At 50.3% G+C, this 25,035-nt stretch overlaps 1 long non-coding RNA gene and 1 pseudogene across 1 annotated transcript; both read left to right on the forward strand.

The window, feature by feature from the left end:
* LOC144738377 (uncharacterized) overlaps positions 1-25,035 on the forward strand; it is a 277,849-nt pseudogene that overhangs the window by 88,534 nt on the left and 164,280 nt on the right.
* Positions 11,381-23,364, forward strand: LOC144738369 (uncharacterized). The gene is made up of 4 exons (XR_013589240.1): positions 11,381-11,520; positions 13,712-13,827; positions 17,373-17,537; positions 20,708-23,364. It is a non-coding gene; the product is annotated as an uncharacterized LOC144738369 (long non-coding RNA).

A 25,035-nucleotide genomic window follows, 5' to 3' on the forward strand; every position in this document is an offset into this window, starting at 1 on the left:
TTGGCAGGTCCACTCAGCACCACATCTTCCTGGTGATCGGTGGAGAGCGTTCGCCGATCAATTGGAGGGGGGAATCCTCGTGGGGAGGGGAGGAGGTGGGAGTGGTGGGTGGTTCTTACCGCAAACAGGAGCTGATGAATTCGACAAACTCCGGGTCATCGCTTTTGAGCACCTTGTGAAGTGGGAAGCTTCCCGGAACCCTTTTCTTGCCTGGGCAGAACATCTTCCCCCGATGGTCTGCAGGAGCCATGCACAGCGGAAGAGACGAAGTCACCAACCACCACATCGCCCATCTACCCACTTACTGACCGATTCATCAACCCACTCATCCACCTACCCACCCAAACACTCTTCCACCTACCCAATCGCTCACTCACCTATCCACTTACCCACTCACCCACCCGCTCATCTACCCACCCACCCACCCTCTCACTGACCCGCTCACCCACCCACTCACCCATTCGCCCAATTACCCACCAACCTACTCGCCTACTCACCCACATACCCATCCACTTGCCCACACACCCATTTACCCACCCACACACCCAAGTAATGTAAAATACAAAGACGCCCCCTCCAAAACAAAATAACAACAGCCTGAGGCCACTCCCTAAAACTGAATCCGGTCCGTCATTCACCCCACGCTTCAACTCACCAAAGAACTGCGTTCTGTCGGGTGCTCCATTCACCATGTACCTTGGAGGCATCCCCAGAATCTGCACATGGTTGACATGAAGACAAAGGTCACCGTATAGCTTCGGCACACTGTAGGGACAAGTGCTGTCAGATCGAGTAGCAAAATTTGCAGCGTTTGTTGAGGGCCAGCACTGTGGCACACAGAGACAGGAGTGGCGGGCCACATTGACCCAGGTACTTTACACACTCCACCAGGTACTCAGTTGAGGCTGTCTCGAACTAGAGGAGGCCCAGGACCAGTTCAGACAATCGTCACTGGTGTTGCCCATGAGCTGAAATCAAACTCAGTTTCTAGCACAGCAGGCTGACCGCTACACTACCGCTCCCCCACACAAACAAGACACACGTGTACAGGCAACATACGACGGCCGTTATTCACAGATCACCAAGTGGCCACCCCCCCTCCTGCCACCCCCATAGCCCACGACTCCAAAGAAAGAGAGGGGGATCACGAGCGGACAGACGCCGTGTGGGAAATACCTCTATGCAGCGCGGGAGGTGATCTTCGTGGCTGTTGGACCGGAATAATTCCCTGCCCGTCGCCAACTCCGCCACCGTGCAGCCCAGCGCCCACATATCCACTCCACATGTCAAGCTATAGCCCAGCAACAGCTCCGGAGCCAAGTATTCTAGGGTGCCACCAACATTCATAGCTGTACAAAAATCACAAGGACAACAAACATATGTGCGTGTGTACACACTGTGTCTTAAACAGCATCATCATCATGCACATAAACAGTCACATGTACAGACACTCAGATACTCACACACAGACACACTCAGACAGACACTGACATATAGACACTCACACAGACGCAGAGAGACCCATGCATAAAGACAGCCATACAGACACCCACACGCAGACACTCACACACCCAGGTGAGGTCACTCACGTTGACTTTCCACGAAAAAGCTCGTGCCAAAGTCCGTGATCCTCACGGTGCCAGTCACGGTGTCTTTGACGAGAACATTTTCCTGGAGGAGGGGTATAATGAATTCAAACTCAGAGGTTATGCCGATATCATTCAGCCAGCAGTGGATCAATCACATACCACGACACACGCTAAACAGGGGAACTAGATGAGGCATAGCGCTGTCGACAAGCGTCAGTCAAGTGCAATATTCGCTGTTTTCTGACAGCTGTCACTCGGCGGTGCCCCTTTCAAATGTGTCAAAATTAAATTTCGATTTAAAGCTTTCGTGACTGCAGGGATTCATCTTCTTGGTTCTTTCGGTAAAGTCATCACGTAGAAGGGAAGTAATACAATAATAAAAATAAAACATAATAAAAAACATAATGAAAAAAAAGGTGAAAACCAGGTCAACTGAGGACGGCTGCTTGCGTTGTGGCCGAAACGTCGTGAGAATTGTTTTATTTTTATTATTTTATTACTTCCCTTCTACGTGACTTTACCGAAAGAACCAAGAAGATGAATCCCTGCAGTCGCGAAAGCTCTAAATCGAAAAACAATACGATCATTTTATGATGTTTTATTTTTATTATGTTTTTTTATCTTTTATTAAGTTTTATTTTTATTATTTTATTACTTCCCTTCTACGTGACTTTACCGAAAGAACCAAGAAGATGTGTCAAAATTGTAGATGTGAGTAGAGGCGTGTCACGTTCAAAGCACTCTCAGGCACCATCAAAGTGAAGGGGGGTGGCTCTATTGACAACCGAGTGCCGTTGCTCCAACAGGAGAGCTGCTTGGAGCTCACAGCTGGATGAGTGCCCGTTAACGAGTTAGAGACAAAAAGCCACGCACAAGAGAGTGCACGGATTCCGTGACGCTTTCCACTGCACCTTTGTCTTTGGACGTTTTCAATTTGCAGATTGGAATTCGATAACGAGCAGTTGTCAGGCCAAAATGCACATTTCGCACGTTTTAAAAAAATATATTTTTTACTCTGTTTCATGTCTCCCAGGGTTTGGGGCAACGCTGGTCAACGTTGCCGGTTTTCTCTCTGGTGAGTCCCCAAGAGCGACACGACTCTACACGATAGTTTAATTCATACCAGATCACATTCACCAGAGGAGCATGGCCCTGCCTCCTTTCAGTGAGATGGGCAGAGCTTACATATCGACTCTGTGACCAACATGGCCGGTTTTCTCTGTGGAACGAGTCCCCAATAAAGATACACCTCTGCACCAAAGTTAAAGCTGAACGCTGTGTCCACTCACTGGCTTGATGTCCGCGTGGACGATTTTCCTGGAATTGATGTGGCGCAAGAACTTGAGGATACCCCTGGTGTAGGTTTTCACCATCGCCATGTCCAACCGCCGGAGCCCTGTATTTCTAATCACTTCATGAAGGCTCTCCCTGTGAGAGAGGCAGAAGCAGCAACAAAAACACAGCATCAGTACCATCCCCTACAATGCTGCACTGATTCTGATAACGATAATCATGTTCATATTGTACGTTCACGTGTACGTTTATGACCAATATTAAGAGTTATAGTTCCATGTGGGTTGAGGTCGTCAATTTGCCGATAAACCAAATCAGTTGGCATATCTGCCCACTTGACAACTTGATTTCATTGGCTTTGTTGCCAGGTAGTGGAGGGTTATCCATTGGGAGAAGATAAAAACTCAACACAGAACAGAAGCTCGGGATTTTCGCCGAGAGGCACGAGCATCACCACTGCCATGCAGCCACCCTGCTGATTGAGTGGAGGCGTGGGTTGGTGAAAGTCGCAGGGCTAATGGAGAAAAGAGAAGTGGCCTCCAATGCACCCGTGGCACATGGCAGCTCCACAGGATTACAATGCATGGGTGGTGGCGTGGGCATCTCAACATTAACAGCCTGGTATGGAGGAGGTCGTAGGTTTGATCCCGACCGTGATGCCTGTACATTTGGAGTTTGCAAGTTCTCCCCGTGGGCACGTGGATTTTTCTGTGAGTCCACTGGTTTTCCCCTCCACATTTATAATCAAAATGCTACTTTGTTAAGCTTTTATTAGTGGTATGGTCGCTACTAAAAAATAACGAAAGTTTGTTAAGTTAGTTAACCACGTTATTGGCGGAGGGCGGGGGGGGGGGGCGGCATGCAGTACATACTTCAACAGCTCCATGACGATGCAGTAGTGTCCTCTGAAATGAAATATGTTCAGGACTTTGATGACGTTGAAATCTTCATCACTGCCCTCGTCCTGAAGTTCCAGAGCTATCTGGAGCTCCATCTTCTGGTATGTTTCTTGCTTGGAGCTGCACAGAGGAAGTCCACAAATGAAGAGCCTGCATTTGCTTAAGGGATATCCAGAGCCAGATTAAATTCAGAATAAAATAATTAAATATGAATTCACCAGGTCTAACGGTACCATAAGCTCCAGTAGCACAGTCGACTAACATTGGTGAGGAGCTCCCACAGAGGGAGCAGGAGCCGACGTAGGGCACCCAATAGTATTTTAAAGTGAAGAACCATTCAAATCGGATTGGTCATTTGAGAAATCTAAACGCAAACGCATGTTAACACAACGTATTCTCACTTCAATGTGGCTCTTCCATTCGGGCACACTTTTCGCATAACGCGGAATGTGCCCGTAATAACACGAACGCGCCCATTGCAACACGGAACGCTTCTCGTTATAACGTAGAACACACCTGTTAAAGCACGGAACCCGCCTGTTATAACACGATCTGTGAGTAGTCGACAACAGACTACTTTCTTGAGCTGCAATGATACATTACTCGCAATGATAAAGTAACGTGACGGCATACCCTCAGTTATTGGTCTCGTCATCTCAAGGTGTATGAGTGCATTGTATCTCGTCAAACATTATTATTATTACATTATTTATGGGGAAATTATTTTCGCTCAATACTTTTTTGCTGGACGCGGAACTTTTCAGGAATGTATCTACAGCATTAAATGAGGAATTACCGTAATGTGCAGGTAATCTTTCAGCAATGGGATGTTTGCCCCAATATTAGTTTACACTGTGTGTGTGTATTTTAAGCTTTAGGGAGGAAAAATCTGAGAACCCAGAAGGAACTGATGCAGAACAGGGATAGGACATGCAAACTCCATACAGCAGGGCACCCGAATCAGGAGTCGAACCCAGGCCCCCCTTCTCGCTTTGAGGCACGAGTGTCATCACTGCATCGCACGGCTGCCCGTGGCAACTGACTTAACAACAACATCGGCCTCATGACGGTGCGGCTCTGAAGTCTTACCTCGATGGTGACACCAGGATCTTGATGGCCACCAGGATGTTCCTTTTGTGATCAAGGCATTGGATCACCTGGCCTTGACCTCCTTCTCCAATCTTCTTCAGCACCTCATAGCGGTAGCGGAGGTGCTCATGCCGGAACTGCACAAAAGGTGCAATCATTTAAAGTGAATATAATTAAAATCCCAAAGTTTAAGAAGTGAGAATGTATATTCTTTGGGATATGCAAATTCCTTTGTCAAGGCGCTCTTCCCCCTCCAACCCAGCTTAAATATACGCTGCCAAGCCTGGTGGTGTTCATTCAGACGCTGTCTTCCCGACAGACCTGTTCTTCACCTGAGGACGGCTGCTTGCGTTGTGGCCGAAACGTCCTGAGAATTATTTTATTATGTTTTATTTTTATTATTTTATTATTTCCATTCTACGTGACTTTACCGAAAGAACCAAGAAGATGAAACAGCTTAACAGCCCATTGGATTTCCTGCAGTATAAATACTTCTGATTCTACTGGGCACGTGTTAACAAAGAGCTTCACAGCCCATCGGATTTCCTGCGTCATTCAGACGCTGTCTTTCTGACAGACCTGTTCTTCACCTGAGGACGGCTGCTTGCGTTGTGGCCGAAACGTCGTGAGAATTGTATTTTATTATGTTTTATTTGTATTATTTTATTATGTTTTATTTTATTATTTTATTATGTTTTATTTTTATTATTTTATTATGTTTTATTTTTATTATTTTATTATTTCCATTCTACGTGACTTTACCGAAAGAACCAAGAAGATCTTTCGGTAAAGTCACGTACATAGATTGAAAGAAAATAACAAAAAACTAAAAACAATCAAGGGTTGCCGGGTGAAAATTATCATGTTAATGACAGATTAGTATGTTAATGGAATATCGCAGAGCCGCAACCGAGGGGTCGGCATGCAAAGTGGCTGTGTTAGTGTGAAAGCGCAAGTTTGAAATGGGCATAAAGCACGACTATCATCAGAAGGTGGTAGGATGGGAAGATCATAGCCAGTTATGACTTAAACTGGTTGATAACGTCCTTCCAATGATTACTCAGTTTGTACCCATCTTCTCGGTTTAAATTGTGTCTGTGTCGATAAAAATGGATGGCTTCATGAATGAATCTTTGTTGATAGCCAGTGGGCTTGCAAAGTACCTTCGTCATAGAGAAATTAATTTCGTGTGAGCCCACCGCATTAAAACAATGATCAGCCACGGCTGAGGTATTGGTCCTACCGTGTTTCAGATCCTACCTAGTTTTGGATTGGTCTTATATTCACGAACATCAGGCAGATCTGAAACTGTCGGGTTGGCTGCCCAGCACTTGCATTAATATTGGCTGCTGACATTTGGGCTATGCCCATTTCAAACCCTAATAAACAGTTTGCCTTTGGAAGCTAACCCCCCTTTTCCTGAAGACGACCGATTGTGTTGCGATTGAAACGTTGTAGTTTTACTTTTTGTTATTTTCTTTGAACCTATCTACTTGACTTTACCGAAAGACCCAAAAAATATGAATTCTTGCAGTCACGAAAGCTTTAAGTTAAGGATTTAAGTGAGAATGTAATTTTCTAATGTATTTTCTGTAATGATTACGTTGTTTTAAATCTGTCATTGTGGAATGTTCTGATGTCTGCTGGCTCAGTCACCCTTAAAAAAGAGCTTCTTAGCTCAATGGGCTTTACTCGCGATAAAAAATCCTGATTCTGAAGTGCATTGGTGTGTGTGATAGCCCTGGTTGGTACTTCAGGTGCAATAACAAGAAGCCAAAAACCCCGCTACCGATGGGCCCTGTGACCGCCCCCACAGCTGGTGTTTTGTTGCGAGCCTCACCAGAATGTAATTTCGTTCTTGGTCGTCGTATCCATCATTGTTGCATCCCTCAGATTTGTTGAAAAGTGCAAAGTACCACACTTCCTGCATGGCTGCGAGTTCTAGCTTCTCACGGTGGGTCAAGTGAGGGCCAAAGAGAGCCATGATTTCTGCAGACATGAGAATAACGACAACAGCTGTGTGATCCCAAAGTTGAGCAATTTGTAGGAAACAATTACAGGATTGGGATGTTTTGGCCAATACCAGTTATGTCTGTATGTATGTTGAACTTCTTTTGCACCGTACGTAGCCAATGGTGCCAAATGGATACGCAAGGGAAGGACAATAAACTAAACATGAAAAGTTCTAAAGAAAGTAGTTTTCAATTTAGATGATTTAAAAGTGTATAGCTCCAGTGGCTTCCTAATCATCTTCTTGGTTCTTTCGGTAAAGTCACATAGAAGGGAAGTAATAAAATAATAAAAATAAAACATAATAAAACCGAAAGAACCAAGAAGATGAATCCCTGCAGTTACGAAAGCTTTAAATCGAAATTTGGCTTCCTAATATCGGAAGTGCATCTGAAAGCGTGTGATGTGCTGAAGCCAGAGCACATATAATCATCCCCATGCAACATGGCCACCATGATACAGTCCCCCATGCAACACGGCTACCATTAAGTCCCGCATGCAACACTGCCAACATGAAGTCCCTCATGCAACTTGGCCACCTGGATATCACCCATGCATCATGGCCGCTATGAAATCTCCAATGCATCACGGTCACTGTGACATCCACCATGTAACATGGCCGCTATGAAATCTCCAATGCATCACGGTCACTGTGACATCCACCATGTAACATGGCCGCTATAAAATCTCCAATGCATCACGGTCACTGTGACATCCACCATGTAACATGGCCGCTATGAAATCTCCAATGCATCACGGTCACTGTGACATGCACCATGTAACATGGCCGCTATGGAATCTCCAATGCATCACGGTCATTGTGACATCCACCATGTAACATGGCCGCTATGAAATCTCCAATGCATCACGGTCACTGTGACATCCACCATGCAACATGGCCGCTATGGAATCTCCAATGCATCACGGTCACTGTGACATCCACCATGCAACATGGTGGCTATGAAATCTCCAATGCATCACGGTCACTGTGACATGCAATATGTAACATGGCCGCTATGAAATCTCCAATGCATCACGGTCACTGTGACATCCACCATGCATCATGGCCGCTATGAAATCTCCAATGCATCATGGTCACTGTGACATGCACCATGTAACATGGCCATTGTGATGTTCCACCATTCACCATGGCCCTCTGTGACGTCCCTCATTACTGTCCTTACCTTGCGGTGATTTGCTGCAGATGGAGGCGGTGCCCTCTGAGGACAGCGCACTCCACGTGGTGCAAGATTCGCCCTTACTCCTCGCCTCTCCAGCTCGGCTCATCTACACACACACAAAGACAAAGGTCCACCACGTAAACTTCAGCAAGATGTTGGGGAAAGGGCAGGAGGCGAGCACTGAGCCAGGATCTCTGAGATCTTGGGCTCCACAAACATGAGGGTCCTGCCAAGATGTTGTGTCAGTTCTCAGCGTTGTGATATTTGGACAATATCTGATGTCACACTTGGATTTACAATGAGACACGTGTGGATTTAGAGGACACACACAGGTTAATGGCATCCTTCAAACTGTTAAGAGAAGAGGGGCTGGGCCAGGACATGCCACGGCCAGGAGGAACAACGATGGCCGATGGTCAAGAAGAATAACGGAGCTGCAGCCAAGTATCGGAGCACGTTTGACGTTTGAGAGGACAGCTTCCAGAAAAATGGTGCGACAAAATCGGTGCTTGGTGGATTATGCCATCGCAGGATCGTGAGGGGTAGCAGGAACTCAGGGAAGGAGGCCTTCATCCAGTAGTGGATAGATAAAAGTACTGTAGATTCTATGGGAACCTCATTTACCAGTAAAAATATGATAATTGGTTTTTTACCCTTCTATCTGGCAACAAAACTGACACCTTTTTACATGGAGTCATGTTTGCATAGACCACAATACCTGCAGTCATAATACAAACAAAAAAACATAACTCTGATAATGTGCACTGTCCTAGAAGTTGATTGGTCCACAATAAACTTCACATTATCAGAGTTATGTCTTTTGTTTGTATTATGACTGCAGGTATTGCGGTCTATGCAAACATGACTCCTTGTAAAAAGGTGTCAGTTTTGTTGCCAGATAGAAGGGTAAAAAAACAATTATCAGTACTGTAGATTATTCACATGTAGACAGGCAGGTACACAGACAGGATCTCAGGGGAGATACTCTGATAGATGCACACACACTCAGGTAGGCAAGTAGATGTACACTCAGGTATATGGATATGCGACAGGTAGCCACACGCAGAGTGGAGAGCACACGTCCATCCATACTTCACCACACGAGTCGAAGAGCCACACGTACCTCCATGGTAGCAACTTGCAGAGCAGGGTGCACAGATCTCACAGCGTCTCTCGTACAGTCCGGGTCTCTGCGTGCGGGGCAGGAGACGAAGGCGATGATCACAAAGAGTCGAGGGGGCGTGAGGGCTCCCAGATCTCAACACGAGTCAAGTCACAACGCGGGCTTACATCCTCACCATGAACCCACATCATCAACACAGACTCACATCATCACCACTCACTCACAACACGAAATACAAAAACAACCGACATTCGCCACTAAGTAGGGGTAATGTGCCAGGAAAGGTGCACTTTTAGTCCACGTGAAGTGTCGAAGGCTGACAAGACGTCACGGGATAGACCCAGGTTCCAAAGGTTGGCTGAGATGACTGGTAGATACACCAGCTGTATCCCCAACTGTGCCAACTTGTCTTCTTGGTTCTTTCGGTAAAGTCACGTAGAATGGAAATAATAAAATAAAACATAATAAAATTATTCTCACGACGTTTCGGCCACAACGCAAGCAGCCGTCCTCAGGTGAAGAACAGACGCTGTCTTCCCGACAGACCTGTTCTTCACCTGAGGACGGCTGCTTGCGTTGTGGCCGAAACGTCGTGAGAATTATTTTATTATGCTTTATTTTATTATTTTATTATTTCCATTCTATGTGATGACTTTACCGAAAGAACCAAGAAGATGAATCCCTGCTGCAGTCACGAAAGAAGCTTTAAATCGAAATGTGTCAACTTGCTGAATTTGATCCGCTACTCGTTGTGAGCGTCACTCCTCTGTCCTCAGTTGTTGTTGGAGGGCGACTGCCTCCTACTGCCCGGTAGGATCCTTCACGAGCTTCCTCGTGAAGGATGCTATCCACGCCGCTGATACCAGTCTTCTGCAAGTCCACTCAGCTCCACATCCTCCCATACAGCATCAGTCCATATTTTTGACAGCCCATGTCGTGCCCGTTTAGCCCCCTTCATGCAACCAAAAGAAACTGCTTGGGTATGCGGTCTACAAGACCCAGCCAATGCAGCCTTGCCTGCCGGAGGAGCTTACTGGTGGGAATGTCTCCAGATCTTTCAAGCATTTGTGAGCCCCTCACACAATCCAGCCTGGTTAAACCCAGGATGGATCGTACAATCAACAACACCACCATCAACACCACCATCAACACCAATACCACCAGCAACACCACCACAAACAAGACTATCACCACCATCAACACCATAACCAAAAACATCACCAACACCACCCCCATCAACATCACCTCCATCAACACCACTAACACCACCACAACCAACACCACCACCAAGACCACCACCACCAACACGACCACCAACAACACCACAATCAACAACACCACCATCAACACCACCAACAATACCACCACCATCAACACTACCAACACCACCACCAAGACCACCACCAACACAACAACCACCAACACCACAATCAACAACACCACCATCAACACCACCATCAACACCACCAACACTAACAATAAAAACCACCATCAACATCACCAACACCACGCCAAACACCACCACCAAGAACACCACCACCAACAACACCACCATCACAAACACACCAACACGACCACCACAACCACCAACAACACCACCATCACAAACAACACCACCAAGACCACCACCAAGAACACCAACACCACCAACACCACCAATACCACCACCATCAACATCATCAACACCACCACCACTAACAACAAAGATAAAGATCCCCCTTATAGCTGAAATAGACTGTTGGGGCAAGTGCTGTTAGCCAGCAGCACCTATGAAGGGCAGAACGGCACACGAGGGGGTGGGTGGCCAGCACCACGCCCGGCCGTCTTTGTGTTTACACACACACAGACTCACACACACACAGACTCACACACACACAGACTCACACACACACACATACTTACACACACACAGACTCACACACACACAGACTCACACACACACAGACTCACACCATTTCTCACCTTCGCCAGATGCTCCCCCCGACTCTCTAACGGACAAACTGCCTGAGGGAGACACGAGGGGGCGGTACCAAGTGACCACGCCCACCGTGACGTCGCAGACCTGAGCCCCTCCCCCCCACCGGAGCCCCTCCCCCCCACCGGAGCTCCTCCCCCCCATGCCCAACCCCTCGCCCCGCCCCTTCACCCCCCTCGCCCCGCCCCTCCCCCCGCTGCTACTTCCGCTGAGGCCGGGGCGAGTGGAGGCGGCGCTGTGCATTGTGGGTGGCGAGCGGACGATTTGGATTCCCGCTCGCGGCCACCGTCGGTGGCTCGCGAGCTTCTGAAGCGGCGGCTCGCTGGCTGGGCCTCCTCTACGTCGACTCAGCCCGAACAAGGCGAGCACCTTGCACGCTGTGGACGCAGCAGCAGCAGCGGTGGCGGTGGTGGTGGTGGTGGGGGGGGGCAGAGGAGGCGCCTGTTGAGTTCACGGCCCTGCTGCTGCTGCTGATGATGAGAGGCACTGCCAGATTGTGGCTGATGGGATGAGTTACATTTAGTTGTTTGTGTCTCTGGAGGGGCGGATTTGTTGTCGTGGCAGAAATGGCCTCGACTAGAGGCCGCGATGTGGAGTGTTTGGTCTACTCTCCCACGCTGGGCGTGCCCACACTTTACCCCGATACACACGCGGGGCGTGAGCTCACTGGGCTTGCAATGCAGAGGTGCAGGTTCGAGTTCATTTCACACTCAAGTCACTCGGCCACTCACCCACTCAGCCACTCACCCACTCCGCCACTCACCCACTCAGCCACTCACTCACCCACTCAGCCACTCACCCACCCACTCACCCACACACCCACTCAGTCACTCACCCACCCACTCAGCCACCCACTCAGCCACCCACTCAGCCACTCACCCACAGAGGGATAAAGACCCTTTATGCAGTGGTATTGTAGTATCTGCGTCAATTTTTGTTGTTTGGTTATGGTGGTGGTTATGGTGGTTATGGTGGTTATGGTGGTGGTTGTGGTGGTGGTTGTGGTGGTGGTTGTGGTGGTGGTTGTGATGATGGTGGTGGTTGTGATGATGGTGGTGGTTGTGGTTATGATCATGGCTTTAGTTTTGGTTTTATAGGTGGTTGTGGTGGAGGTTACAGGTGGTTATGTTGGTTGTTATGGTAGTTGTGACTTTGGTTGTGGTGGTTTATGTTGTGGTTATAATTGTGGTTGTGTAAGTTGTGGTTATATGTGTGTTTGTGGTTATATTTGTTATAATTGTGTAGGTTGTGGTTGTAGTGGTCATAGTTGTGGTGTAGGTGGTTATGATGGTTGTTATGGTAGTTGTATTATTTTGAACTTCAATTGCACCCTACCCAGCCGACCGTGCTAATTGGAGGTATGATTATCGTTGTGGTTATTTTATGGTTGTTTTGGTTTTAGTTGTGGTGTTGATTGTGGTTGGTGCAGGTGCTGGGATGAAGGATGCGTTCCGTGTCCTCTGCCCATGCGGCTCCAACAACGATTGCTCCAGCCAGCACTGCCGCCCCTGTGGTCACATGACCTTGCCTCCCAGCATACCTTGCAGTCGTCATTGATTCTGGGCCATTTTTACCTCCTGCATCTCTTTAGGAGCTCTCGCTTCCTCCACACACTCTCCTCCTACCTCTGCTCTCTCTCCCCATGTCTCCATCCCCCCTCTTCTTTCTGGAAGGTTCAGGGGTCAGGAGTTGACTGGCTGCACTCTGACCTTTGACCATGGCTGTCACCCGAGTGGGATTATCTAACAGCAGTCAACCCATAGTATCAGGATCTGTCCCGTGACCTCCTATACCTAGCCTGGAAAAGCAGTCAACCTGTGGCACCCAGATCTGTCCCGTGTCCTCCTCCTGCACCTAGTATGGCACAGCAGTCAACCCATGGCACCTGGTTTGTTGTGATGACATTACCGCCACGTATTGGCAAATGGCAGCCATTGTCGTGAGTTTGTGGGCTTGTGTGTGAGTAATGGTGATTGAGTGTGTGACTATCATGTCGTGTCTGTGTGAGTTGGATGGTAGGGGTGTGTTTATGAGGGTGAGTGTATGTGGATGTGTGAGTATCATGGTGAGTATGTGAGTGATGGTATGTGACAGTGTGAGTTTGATGGTGATTGTATCATGGTGAGTGCAAGCAATACTGAGCTTGACTTATTTCCCCCCCTCCCTTTACCCACTCTTCCTCCCTTTCCCTGTCTCCCCCCACTCTCCCTCACCCACTCTACCTCCCTCACCTTCCCTGCCTCTCTATCTCTCTCCTTTCTCCCGTAACTACCTCGCCTGTTATACAGGTCGTGGGTTCGATCCCTACCCTCACACCTGCTATATATTTCGAGTTTGCGTGTCTTTCTCTCTCCCCGTGGTTGCGTTCAGAGTGTTTGGTTTCTATAAATGTCGACGTGATGATAGGCCACTTTGTTGACCTATCATTTGTGGCATTTTCCCTTCTGAAGAAGAGCTGTGTAGCTCGGTGGGCATTACCTGGAAAAATTGAAATAGTTTAGTTTCCTCTTTTCCTCCTCCCTTCCTCCCTCTCCACACCCCCTCCCACCCAGCACAACAACAAGAAGCAGGAGGAGGATGGTTTGTCTCCCAAGCCGAGCGCTTCCGGGTCCACCTTCAGGATCCTCCCTCTGCCCCGGGTGGGGAGATCCCCTCGCACAGGGTTACGGTACCCCACCCACATACACACGGGGTTACGGTGCCCCCCGCTACACATACGCACAGGGGTACGGTACCCCCCACTCACATGCCAGGCTATGTGCACCACACAGAGACCCAAAGACTCGCACATAGATCCATAGACTCACACAGACCCATTGACTCACACAGAAACCAATTAACTCAAACAAAGACCCGTCCAAAACACGGACAACATACTTACAAAAAGACACATAGACTCACACAGACTCATCCACTCGTGCACCCACTCAACGACTCACAGGCTTACTCGCCCACCCAATCCCTCACCTACTCACTCAGCCACTCACTCAGAAACTCACTCAAGAACTCGCTCACCCATTTACCCACCCACTTGCTCACCCACTCGTGCATCCACTCACAGAATAACTCGTAAACTCACCCACTCACACCTCAGAAACTGACTCACAAAAGAATGAATCCACTCACTCGTGCACTCACTCGCCCACTTACCCATGCGCGCACAGATTGACCAACTTACTCGCTCACAGACTCCCTCTCTGATAGACTCGATCATAGACTCACTCGCTCACACCCAATCACTCACAGACTCACTCAGAAGCTCTCACCCACTAACTTATTCTGAAACTCACTCAACCACCGACCCACTTACTTAAAAACTACCTCACTTATCCGCACCCACTCACTGACCTACTTACTCATCCACTCGCTCAGCCACTCACTGACCAACTCACTCACTCATAGACTCAGTCGCTCACTCATCCAGTCACTCCGAAACTCATTCATCCACCCACCGACTCACTCGCAACCATTAACTCATCCACTCAATAATTTCATCCATCCCCTCATCCACTCACTCAACCACTCATTCAACAACCCACTCACTCACCCACTCACTTGGAGACTCACCCACCCACTCACTCACCTACTCGCCCAGTCTATTAGCCACTCATTCAGAAACTCACTCACCCGCTCACTCACCCACTCCTCCACTCACTTAAGAACCCACTCCCTCAACCACCAACTCAGAATATCACTCCTCCACTCACTCAACCATTTACTCACCCACTCGCTCACCCACTCATTCAACAACTTTCTCACTCGTGGACTCACTTGCTTATCCACTCACTCATCCATTCACTCATCCACTCGCTCATTCAATCTCTCACCCACTCGCTCACCCACTCGCTCACCCACTCGCCCACCCACTCGCTCACCCACTCACTCATCCACTCACTCACAGACTGACTCAGAAACTCACTCACCCAAGCATTCACCCACTGACTCACTCACCCATTCATTCACCCATTCACTCAACCATTCACTCTCAGACTCACTCGCTCACAGACACACGAAGAAGCTCATTCACCCACTAACCTATTCAGAAACTCAGTCAACCACCAAACCACCTACTCAAAAACTCCTTTACTCATCCGCACTCACTCACTAACCTATCTACTCATTTACTTAATCGGCCACGTTTACTCACTAACTCGCTCACTCATGCACTCAGAAAATTACTCATCCACTCACTTAGAAACTCCTACAACCACTGACCCACTCGCTCAAAAACTCACTCATCTACTCTCTCGCTCACTTTCTTATTTACTCACCCACTCCCTCACCAATTCACTCGTTTCCCAAATAATTCCTTAAGTCACTCACTCATTGAGCAACTCGGTCAATCATTATCTAATTCAATCACTCACCCATTCACTCGGAGACTCACTCGCTCACTCATCCTCCACTCACTCACCCACTAACCCACTCAGAAACTCACTCAGCTACTCACTCATCACTCATTCACCCACTCATCCACTCATTGAATAAATCACCTACTCGCCCACTTTCTCACCCACTCAATCAGAAACTCATTCACCTACTCACCCACACACTCACTCACCCACTTACACTCGGGAGTGGGTGGTTTTAGAGTTCAGTGTTAATCATTGGGACTCCCATAGGATTCAGTGTTGCTCACTGGGTCTCCCATAGGGTTGAGTGTTAATAAATGGGTCTCCCATAGAGTTCAGTGTGACTCACTTTGGGCTCCCATCGGGTTCAGTGTTAATCACTGGGTCTCCCATAGGGTTCGGTGTTAATCACTGAGGCTCTCATCGGGTTCAGTGTTAATCACTGGGGCACCCATAGGGTTCAATGTTAATAAATGGGGCTCCCATAGGGTTCAGTGTTAATCACTGGGGCACCCATAGGGTTCGGTGTAATCACTGGGGCTCCCATAGGGTTGAGTGTTAATCACTGGGGCTCCCATAGGGTTGAGTGTTAATCACTGGGGCTTCCATAGAGTTCTGTGTTAATCATTGGGGCTCCCTTAGGGTTAATGTTAATAACTGGGACTTCCATAGGGTTCGGTGTTAATCACTGGGGCTCCCATGGTGTTGAGTGTTAATCACTTGGTCTCCCATAGGGTTGAGTGTTAATCACTTATAGATTTGAAGCTTTCGTGACTGCAAGGATTCATACTCTTAGTTCTTTCGGTAAAGTCACGTAGGTAAAAAATGAAATTAAAAATTTTACCTACGTGACTTTACCAAAAGTACTAAGAGTATGTTAATCACTTGGTCTCCCATAGGGTTCAGTGTTAATTACTAGGGCTCCCTTGGGGTTAATGTTACTCACTGGGGCTCCCATAGAGTTCGTTGTTAATTATAGATTTGAAGTTTTCGTGACTGCAAGGGTCCATACTCTTTGTTTTTTTCGGTAAAGTCACGTAGGTTACAAAATAAAATAAAAATAAATTAAATCACGACGTTTCGGAGGCAACAAGAGCTTCCATCTTCAGGTGGCACCGTCACAGCAGTAATTTTGCTGACGGTGCCACCTGAAGACGGAAGCTTGTGTTGCCTCCGAAACGTCGTGATTTCGTTGTTAATCACTGGGGCTCCCATAGGGTTGAGTGTTAATCACTGGGGCTCCCATACGGTTCATTGTTAATTACTGGGGCTCCCATAGGATTCAGTGTTACACACTGAGTCTCCCATAGGGTTCAGTGTTAATCATTGGGTCTCCCATAGGGTTCATTGTTAATCACAGACCCATAGATTCCTAAAACCCTGACCCTATAAACACCTAAGCCTCTATACCCCTAACCCTCTAAACCGCTATACTCCGAAAACTATAACCCTCTAATCCCCTTCACCCTAACACCCTAACCTTTTAATCCCCTTAACCCTTAAACCCCTCACCCTCTAAACCCCTCACCCTCTAAACCCCTATGCCTCTAAATCCAACTCACTAACCCTTTGAACCCCTAACTTTCTCCAATCCCATAATAAAGGGTTTTTTTTGCGGTAAAATCGTGTAAATATAAATGTGTCTTAAAACCCGTCACCACACCGACACAGCCAATTAATAAAGTTTGTCACGTGAACAAAAAGTGCCAATTAGTTTCTACTTTAGCACATCGCTGTGTTGGAGACTAACCCAAATTAACCTTTATTATGAATAACCCCTCAACCCCATAACTCCCCCTGCGCCACCCCCCATGTCCCCCCTCACCCCCCTCACCCCCCTCTCCCCCCTCGCCTCCCTCAGCTGCTACTTCTGCTGAGGCCGGGGCGAGTGGAGGCGGCGCTGTGCATTGTGGGTGGCGAGAGGCTGATTTGGATTCCCTCTCACGGCCACCGTCGGTGGCTCGCGACCTTCTGAAGTGGCGGCTTGCTGGCTGGGCCTCCTCTACGTCGACTCAGCCAGAAGAAGGTGAGAACCAAGCGCGGTGTGGACACATCAGCAGTGGCTGTGGTGGGGGGGGGGAGACAAAGGAGGCACCTGGCCTACAGGTGCCTCCTTTGTCTCCCTCTTCTCTCTCCCCGTGTCTCCCTCCTCTCTCTCCCCGTGTCTCACTCCTCTCTCTCCGTGTCTCCCTCTTCTCTCTCCCCGTGTCTCCCTCCTCTCTCTCCCCGTGTCTCCCTCCTCTCTCTCCCCGTGTCTCCCTCCTCTCTCTCCCCGTGTCTCCCTCCTCTCTCTCCCCGTGTCTCCCTCCTCTCTCTCCCCGTGTCTCCCTCCTCTCTCTCCCCATGTCTCCCTCTCTCTCCCCGTGTCTCCCTCCTCTCTCTCTCCCCGTGTCTCCCTCCTCTCTCTCCCCGTGTCTCACTCCTCTCTCTCTCCGTGTCTCCCTCCTTTCTCTCCCCGTGTCTCCCTCCTTTATCTCCCCGTGTCTCCCTCCTCTCTCTCCCCGTGTCTCCCTCCTCTCTCTCCCCGTGTCTCCCTCCTCTCTCTCCCCGTGTCTCCCTCCTCTCTCTCCCCGTGTCTCCCTCCTCTCTCTCCCCGTGTCTCCCTCCTTTCTCTCCCCGTGTCTCACTCCTCTCTCTCCCCGTGTCTCCCTCCTCTCTCTCCCCGTGTCTCCCTCCTCTCTCTCTCTCCCCGTGTCTCCCTCCTCTCTCTCCCCGTGTCTCCCTCCTCTCTCTCCCCGTGTCTCCCTCCTCTCTCTCCCCGTGTCTCCCTCCTCTCTCTCCCGTGTCTCCCTCCTCTCTCTCCCGTGTCTCCCTCCTCTCTCTCCCCGTGTCTCCCTCCTCTCTCTCCCCGTGTCTCCCTCCTCTCTCTCCCCGTGTCTCCCTCCTCTCTCTCCCCGTGTCTCCCTCCTCTCTCTCCCCGTGTCTCCCTCCTCTCTCTCCCCGTGTCTCCCTCCTCTCTCTCCCCGTGTCTCCCTCCTCTCTCTCCCCGTGTTTCCCTCCTCTCTCTCCCCGTGTCTCCCTCCTCTCTCTCCCGTGTCTCCCTCCTCTCTCTCCCCGTGTCTCCCTCCTCTCTCTCCCCGTGTCTCCCTCCTCTCTCTCCCCGTGTCTCCCTCCTCTCTCTCCCCGTGTCTCCATCCTCTCTCTCCCCGTGTCTCCCTCTCTCTCCCCGTGTCTCCCTCCTCTCTCTCCCCGTGTCTCCCTCCTCTCTCTCCCCGTGTCTCCCTCCTCTCTCTCCCCGTGTCTCCCTCCTCTCTCTCTCCCCGTGTCTCCCTCCTCTCTCTCTCCCTGTGTCTCCATCCTCTCACTCCCCGTGTCTCCCTCCTCTCTCTCTCCCCGTGTCTCCATCCTCTCTCTCCCCGTGTCTCCCTCCTCTCTCTCCCCGTGTCTCACTCCCTCCTCTCCCCGTGTCTCCCTCCTCTCTCTCCCCGTGTCTCACTCCTCTCTCTCCCCGTGTCTCCCTCCTCTCTCTCTCCCCGTGTCTCCCTCCTCTCTCTTCCCGTGTCTCCCTCCTCTCTTTTTTTTTTTTTTTTTTTTTTTTTTTTGTTTTTTACGATCAGTGGAAACAAGAAGATGCTCGGTGTATTCGGCAGTTTGTTTCGGTCATCATTTCGTAAATTTTTTTTTTTTTTTTTTTTTTTTTTTAAACTGGGCTTTATGTAGCCCTCGCTCGCTCTCTCGCTCACTCTCGCTCGCTCGCTCGCTCTCTCGCTCTCTCTCTCACTCGCTCTCTCGCTCGTTCTGTCGCTCATTCTCTCGCTCACTCTCTCGTTATGTACGCCGCCCCCCTCGCAGTCCGACGGCCTCCGACGGGTAGCTCATAACAGCATGCAGAGCTCCCCGTCATCTGCCACGGAGCACACGGCCTCCTCCATCGCCCACTGCTCCATGAAGGCCGGCACGGCGTGGGTCAACCGCGCATGGCGGAACTCCAGCCACACCCTGGCTCCGACCAGAGCGCGGAAGATGCCCAGGCTGCTGGCCGGACGTTTCCCCTCCAGGGCCACCTTCCTCGCCCTGTAAATGGCGAGCTTGGCGTAGCCGACGAGCACGTTGACCAGCCCCTGAAGATGTTGGGATCCGTCGCCCTTTCGGTATCCAAAGATGAGGACCGTCGGGGAGAAGTGGAGGCTGAACTTTAGGAGGATGTTTCTCAGGACCTTGAACAGCGAGTCTAGGCTCTTGCACTCCACGTATTGGTGCGCCACCGTCTCCACTTTACCGCAGAACCGGCACTCCGGGGGCATGTCGGTGAAGCGCGCTAGGGAGGCGTTGGTGGTGACGGTGCCGTGGGCGATGCTCCAGCTGAGGTCGCCGATGCGGTTGTACGTCGGGCTGGAGTAGAGTTGCCTCCAGCGAGGCCTCTCCGGAGAGATGCAGGGCAGGGCTTTCCTCCAGGCATGGTCCTTGTGGCTCCTCAGGGTGTCCTGTTGGTGAAACCGGACCATGTAGGAGTAGAGCACCTTCCTCTTGACATTTGCGAAGGCCACCTCTGGTAGGTCTTCCAGCCGGCACAGGTTGTGATCCGCCTTCGCTTGTCGGCATTGGCGCTGCAGCGGCACGACGGAGAGCTCCGGTGGAGGGGGACCGAGAGGGGCCACGTCGTCCCCAACGCCGATGGGGGGCGTTCTCCTCGCTGCCGCTGAGAAGGCTTCCTTGGCTTCGGCCAGGATCCGGGCAGCCACCCGGAGCGATTGCAGCCCTGTCTTTGTGGCCATGTCTGCTCTCTCTCCCCGTGTCTCCATACTCTCACTCCCCGTGTCTCCCTCCTCTCTCTCCCCGTGTCTCCCTCCTCTCTCTCTCCCCATGTCTCCATCCTCTCTCTCCCCGTGTCTCCCTCCTCTCTCTCCCCGTGTCTCACTCCCTCCTCTCCCCGTGTCTCCCTCCTCTCTCTCCCCGTGTCTCACTCCTCTCTCTCCCCGTGTCTCCCTCCTCTCTCTCCCCGTGTCTCCCTCCTCTCTCTCCCCGTGTCTCCCTCCTCTCTCTCCCCGTGTCTCCCTCCTCTTTCTCCCCGTGTCTCACTCCTCTCTCTCCCCGTGTCTCACTCCTCTCTCTCCCCGTGTCTCCCTCCTCTCTCTCCCCGTGTCTCCCTCCTCTCTCTCCCCGTGTCTCCCTCCTCTCTCTCCCCGTGTCTCCCTCCTCTCTCTCCCCGTGTCTCCTTCCTCTCTCTCCCATGTCTCCATGTCCCCTTCTCTCTAGGTGGTGCAGGTTCAGGAGTTTACTGGCTGCACTCCGACCTTTGGCCTTGGCTGTCGCCCAAGTGGGATTGTCGCACAGCAGTCAACCCACAGCATCAGTATCTGTCCCATGACCTCCTCCTGCACCTAGCCTGGCACAGCAGTCAACCCATGACACCTGGCTCTGTCCCGTGACCTCCTCCTGCACCTAGCCTGGCACAGCAGTCAACCCATGGCACCTGGGTTGTTGTGATATCACCATCATGTAGTTGCAAATTACGGCTGTTGTCGTTGTGAGTTTGTAGGTTTGTGTGTGAGTAATGGTGCGTGTGTGACTTTCATGACATGTGTGAGATTAGGATGGTAGGGGTGTGTATCATGGTGCGAGTGTGGGTGTGTATCATGGTGAGTGTGTGGGTGTGTGAGTATTATGGTGAGTGTGGGTGTGTGAGTATTATGGTGAGTGTGGGGTTTGTGAGATGGCTGGCAATGTTGATTGGTGGTGATGATGATGCCTTGTGCTTGAGAATGGCACACTGAACTCTGAGTACCCTTTAAGTGCTGTCTGGTCCACATTGTAAAGGGCAGGACTTTCCCACCTGTTCTTTATTTAAGAGCAACGTGGGTCACAACAATGTTGTTACTTCTTACAGCTGGAATTTATCCTAAGTACATGGAGAACCACATTGCAGCCATGTGATAGTTGATGTTGTGCAGTAAATGATGACCGGGCTGAGACCATTGACTCGCTAGACTTGAGAATCTGCTTTGATCACAGGTGACTGCCTGGATTCAATCCCAGGTACTCCGTGGTGCCAATTCAGTGCTATGACCACAAGGTCCATCGGCCACCTCTAAACACCTCCCACGTTAAAGACATAAGCAGCAACCTGTTTAGTGAGCAGCAGCATTTTTTGAATATTGTTCCAAAGCAATTGGGATTGTGGAGCAGTGGCAGTCCTGCATTTCCTTTCTCTTTAATCCACAGTGGAGCAGAGCGCAGTGGAGACGTGGGGCAATAGAGCAGAGGAGCAATGGAGCAATGAGGCAGTGCAGCAAAGGAGCAGTGGGGCAGATGAGGGGTGGATTTGTCGTGAAGGCGAATCACCTGAATATGTGCTCTGAAGAACCATTTCCCAAAACGTCTCTTTTTATCTATGTGTTTGTCCTGCCGCACACACAGCCGGGACACCGCACACACGAGCCAAGGCACATTTAACCAACCCAGGCAGCACTCGCAAGCAATGCAACGTTACGTTGTGTCCTCATGTGTTGATTTCACAAAGTTTATAGTCACAACAACAACAAAAATATTGATCCTAATTCTTAACCGGGTGGCCTTGAGACTTGGCACGTGCAGGTTTTGTTCATTGTCTGCACCAGACCCCTGCAGCTGTCTCATTCTGGGTCAGCTGCCCCTTACATGTCCTGGAAACCATGGTAAGGTCATCGCATGAGGACCGCCTGGATGAAAACCTGCATGGAAGGGGCCCAGTGTGGAGCCGGCTATGCTAATGGAATAGTCCCATGTGTGTGTGTGTGTGATGTGAGGTCTCCTGGCAGCAGTCATTTGCTGCAGTGCTGGCATCTGCTGCTCAGTTTCATTCCCCAGCTGTGGTCCCAGTGGCATCTTGGGTCGTGTGGTGATAGCAGTCACGGTTGGCACCGATCCACGACCACCACCCCTACTGGGCGGTGGACCTGCCTCCACAAAGTAGCATGTGGCGGAGGAGTGAGGTGAACGCTCTCGCCATGCGAGCGAGGCCCCCTCGCTTCCTCTTCTTTTCGTGCATCTCCACCTGCACCTCCTCCATCTTCTCCTCCTCTGTCTCATCCTCTTCCATCCCCTCTTCTTCATCCTCCACCGCCATCTTCTCCTCTACCTCTTCTTCCTGTGCCATCTCTGTCTTCTCCATCTTCTCCACTAGCACCATCTCTTCCTCCTTCATCTTCTCCTCACCCTCCTGCACCACCATCTCCTCCACCCTCTTCTCTTCCTCCTCCGCCACTACCATTGTTTCTCCTTTGTCCGTAGTCTCCATCTCCTCCACCACGACCATCTGTTCATCCTTTGTTGTCTTGTCCTCCATCTCCGTATTGTCTTTATCCTCTCCCTCCGTGCTCTCCTCCATTGTCACCATCACAATCTCGTCCTCCTTTGCCTTCTCTTCCTCTGATTTCTCCTCCTCCGTCTCTACTTCATCCTCCATCATCTCCTTCACCTCTTCCTTCGTCTCCTTCTCCACAACCTCTGACTTCGCTTCAAAGGCCTGGAGGAGTGAGGAGGAGGGCTGCTTTAGCTCAGATCTGTTAAGAGACAAACACGACACCGTTTCACTTTCCTGCTACGGCAGACATCGCCATCTACTCAACGTCCGGGGGTGGAATGTGTGGCGGATTCATTCGAGCTTAATATGAACAGCAATAACGACATGGCCAGTGAGTGTGCTTCATATTGGCACTGTCATTCTCATGGGGCAAGGCTATCCTTGAGATAGGTTCAGCTGTGTCTCACACAGACTGTTGTGGTTTCACAGTAGTGGGTGGCGTTGCTTTGTCAATTTAGCCGAATCATTTTTAGTGACATTTTTATGTGTATTCTAATTGATCCCTTGGACATAATGGTCTACACATTAAACATGACATTGGTGGAGATCATGAATGTCCACTGTGATGGAATGGGTGTGTATCTTTGTGGTCAATGCAGCGGCAGTAATAGCCAGGGCAGGAAGCAAGATCTGAACTGTAAGTGGTGAGCGATGAGTGTGCGACCCTTTGGCTGCTTCAACCGATCCACGATTTCTATCAAATATCCGACATTGATTTGAGGTCGACAGAGCCGCCTCCCTTGACGTCGAAGGCATCTCAGAGTGCATTGAGCACGATGAGCCACTCACATCTCGCATCTCAACGCATTTGAAATTGGACACCTCTCCCAGTGGTCGCTGTCTCTGTGCATTACAAGGCAACTTGGCAGCTGGCCTGGAAACAGGCAATTATCACGGTGGATGGAGGGTTAAATGGTGAAATATGGCCGCATCGTTATCTGGTCTCACTCAGAAACCAATTATGGAAAGTAAATCTGTCCACAGTATAGCGGAATGTACACGTGGGGTTTGCAGTGTCTGTATATTTTGTGAGTGCAGCAGAGCTGGAGCACCTGTGCCTCACAGCAAAAGGGACCTGGGTTTGATTTCCACGTTGGGCCACGTTATCTGTGTGGAATGTGCTTCCCCCTGTTCTGGGAGGATTCTGCAGCTTTCTCCCTGTAACTGAACCCACACAATGCAAATCGCTCAATTTGGATCACAAACAGCAGCAACGTTGTTACCAACTGCGAGCAAACTTGACAGGACCCTCCTGAAAAAAAGTCTTGAGACTTAGTGAGGCTCATCCTGCGTAAACAAGCATGATAATAAATAAATGAAAATAAACACACACTGGACACACGCAGAGTGGTTTACCGTGGCTCAGCGCCTCCAGAGTTTGCTTTCTCTTCTTGGAAGCCCTCTTCTCCAAAGCTCGGAGTAATCGGGCCCTGCACAGGAGTGGCGGCGGCGGCGACGGTTGCGCTGGCGGTGTTGGCAGAGGCGGTGTCAGTGGTGGTGGTGTTGCTGGTGGTAGCGGTCTGGAGCCAGTGTTGCTCGATCTTGGCGAGGCGCTTTTCCTCCATGAGGCACTTTTGCTCCACTAGACGCTTCTCCTCCATCAAGTACTTCTCCTGAAGTTTCACCTCAATGAGGCGCTTCTCCTGCATGAGACGTTTCTCCTCGACAAGCTTCGCCTTGCAAAGGCGCCTCTCAAGATGCTTCTTCTCGAGATGCTTCAGCTCTATGAGACGCTTCACCTCAAAGAGGCGCTTCTCTTCCTCCACCCGCCTCCTCCATGAGGCGCTTCTCCTCCATGAGGCACTTCTCTTCCATGAGGCACTTCTCTTCCTCCACCCGCCTCTCCTCCATGAGGCGCTTCTCCATGAGGCACTTCTCTTCCTCCACCTGCTTCTCCTCCATGAGGCACTTCTCTTCCATGAGGCACTTCTCTTCCTCCACCCGCCTCTCCTCCATGAGGCGCTTCTCTGAGGCACTTCTCTTCCTCCACCTGCTTCTCCTCCATGAGGCACTTCTCCTCCATGAGGCACTTCTCTTCCTCCACCTGCTTCTCCTCCATGAGGCACTTCTCCTCCATGAGGCACTTCTCTTCCTCCACCTGCTTCTCCTCCATGAGGCACTTCTCCTCCATGAGGCACTTCTCTTCCTCCACCTGCTTCTCCTCCATGAGGCACTTCTCTATGAGGCACTTCTCTTCCTCCACCTGCTTCTCCTCCATGAGGCACTTCTCCTCCATGAGGCA

This window comes from Lampetra planeri, chromosome 82, assembly GCF_965212315.1.
Source record: "Lampetra planeri chromosome 82, kcLamPlan1.2.h2, whole genome shotgun sequence".
Classification (NCBI taxonomy): domain Eukaryota; kingdom Metazoa; phylum Chordata; class Hyperoartia; order Petromyzontiformes; family Petromyzontidae; genus Lampetra; species Lampetra planeri.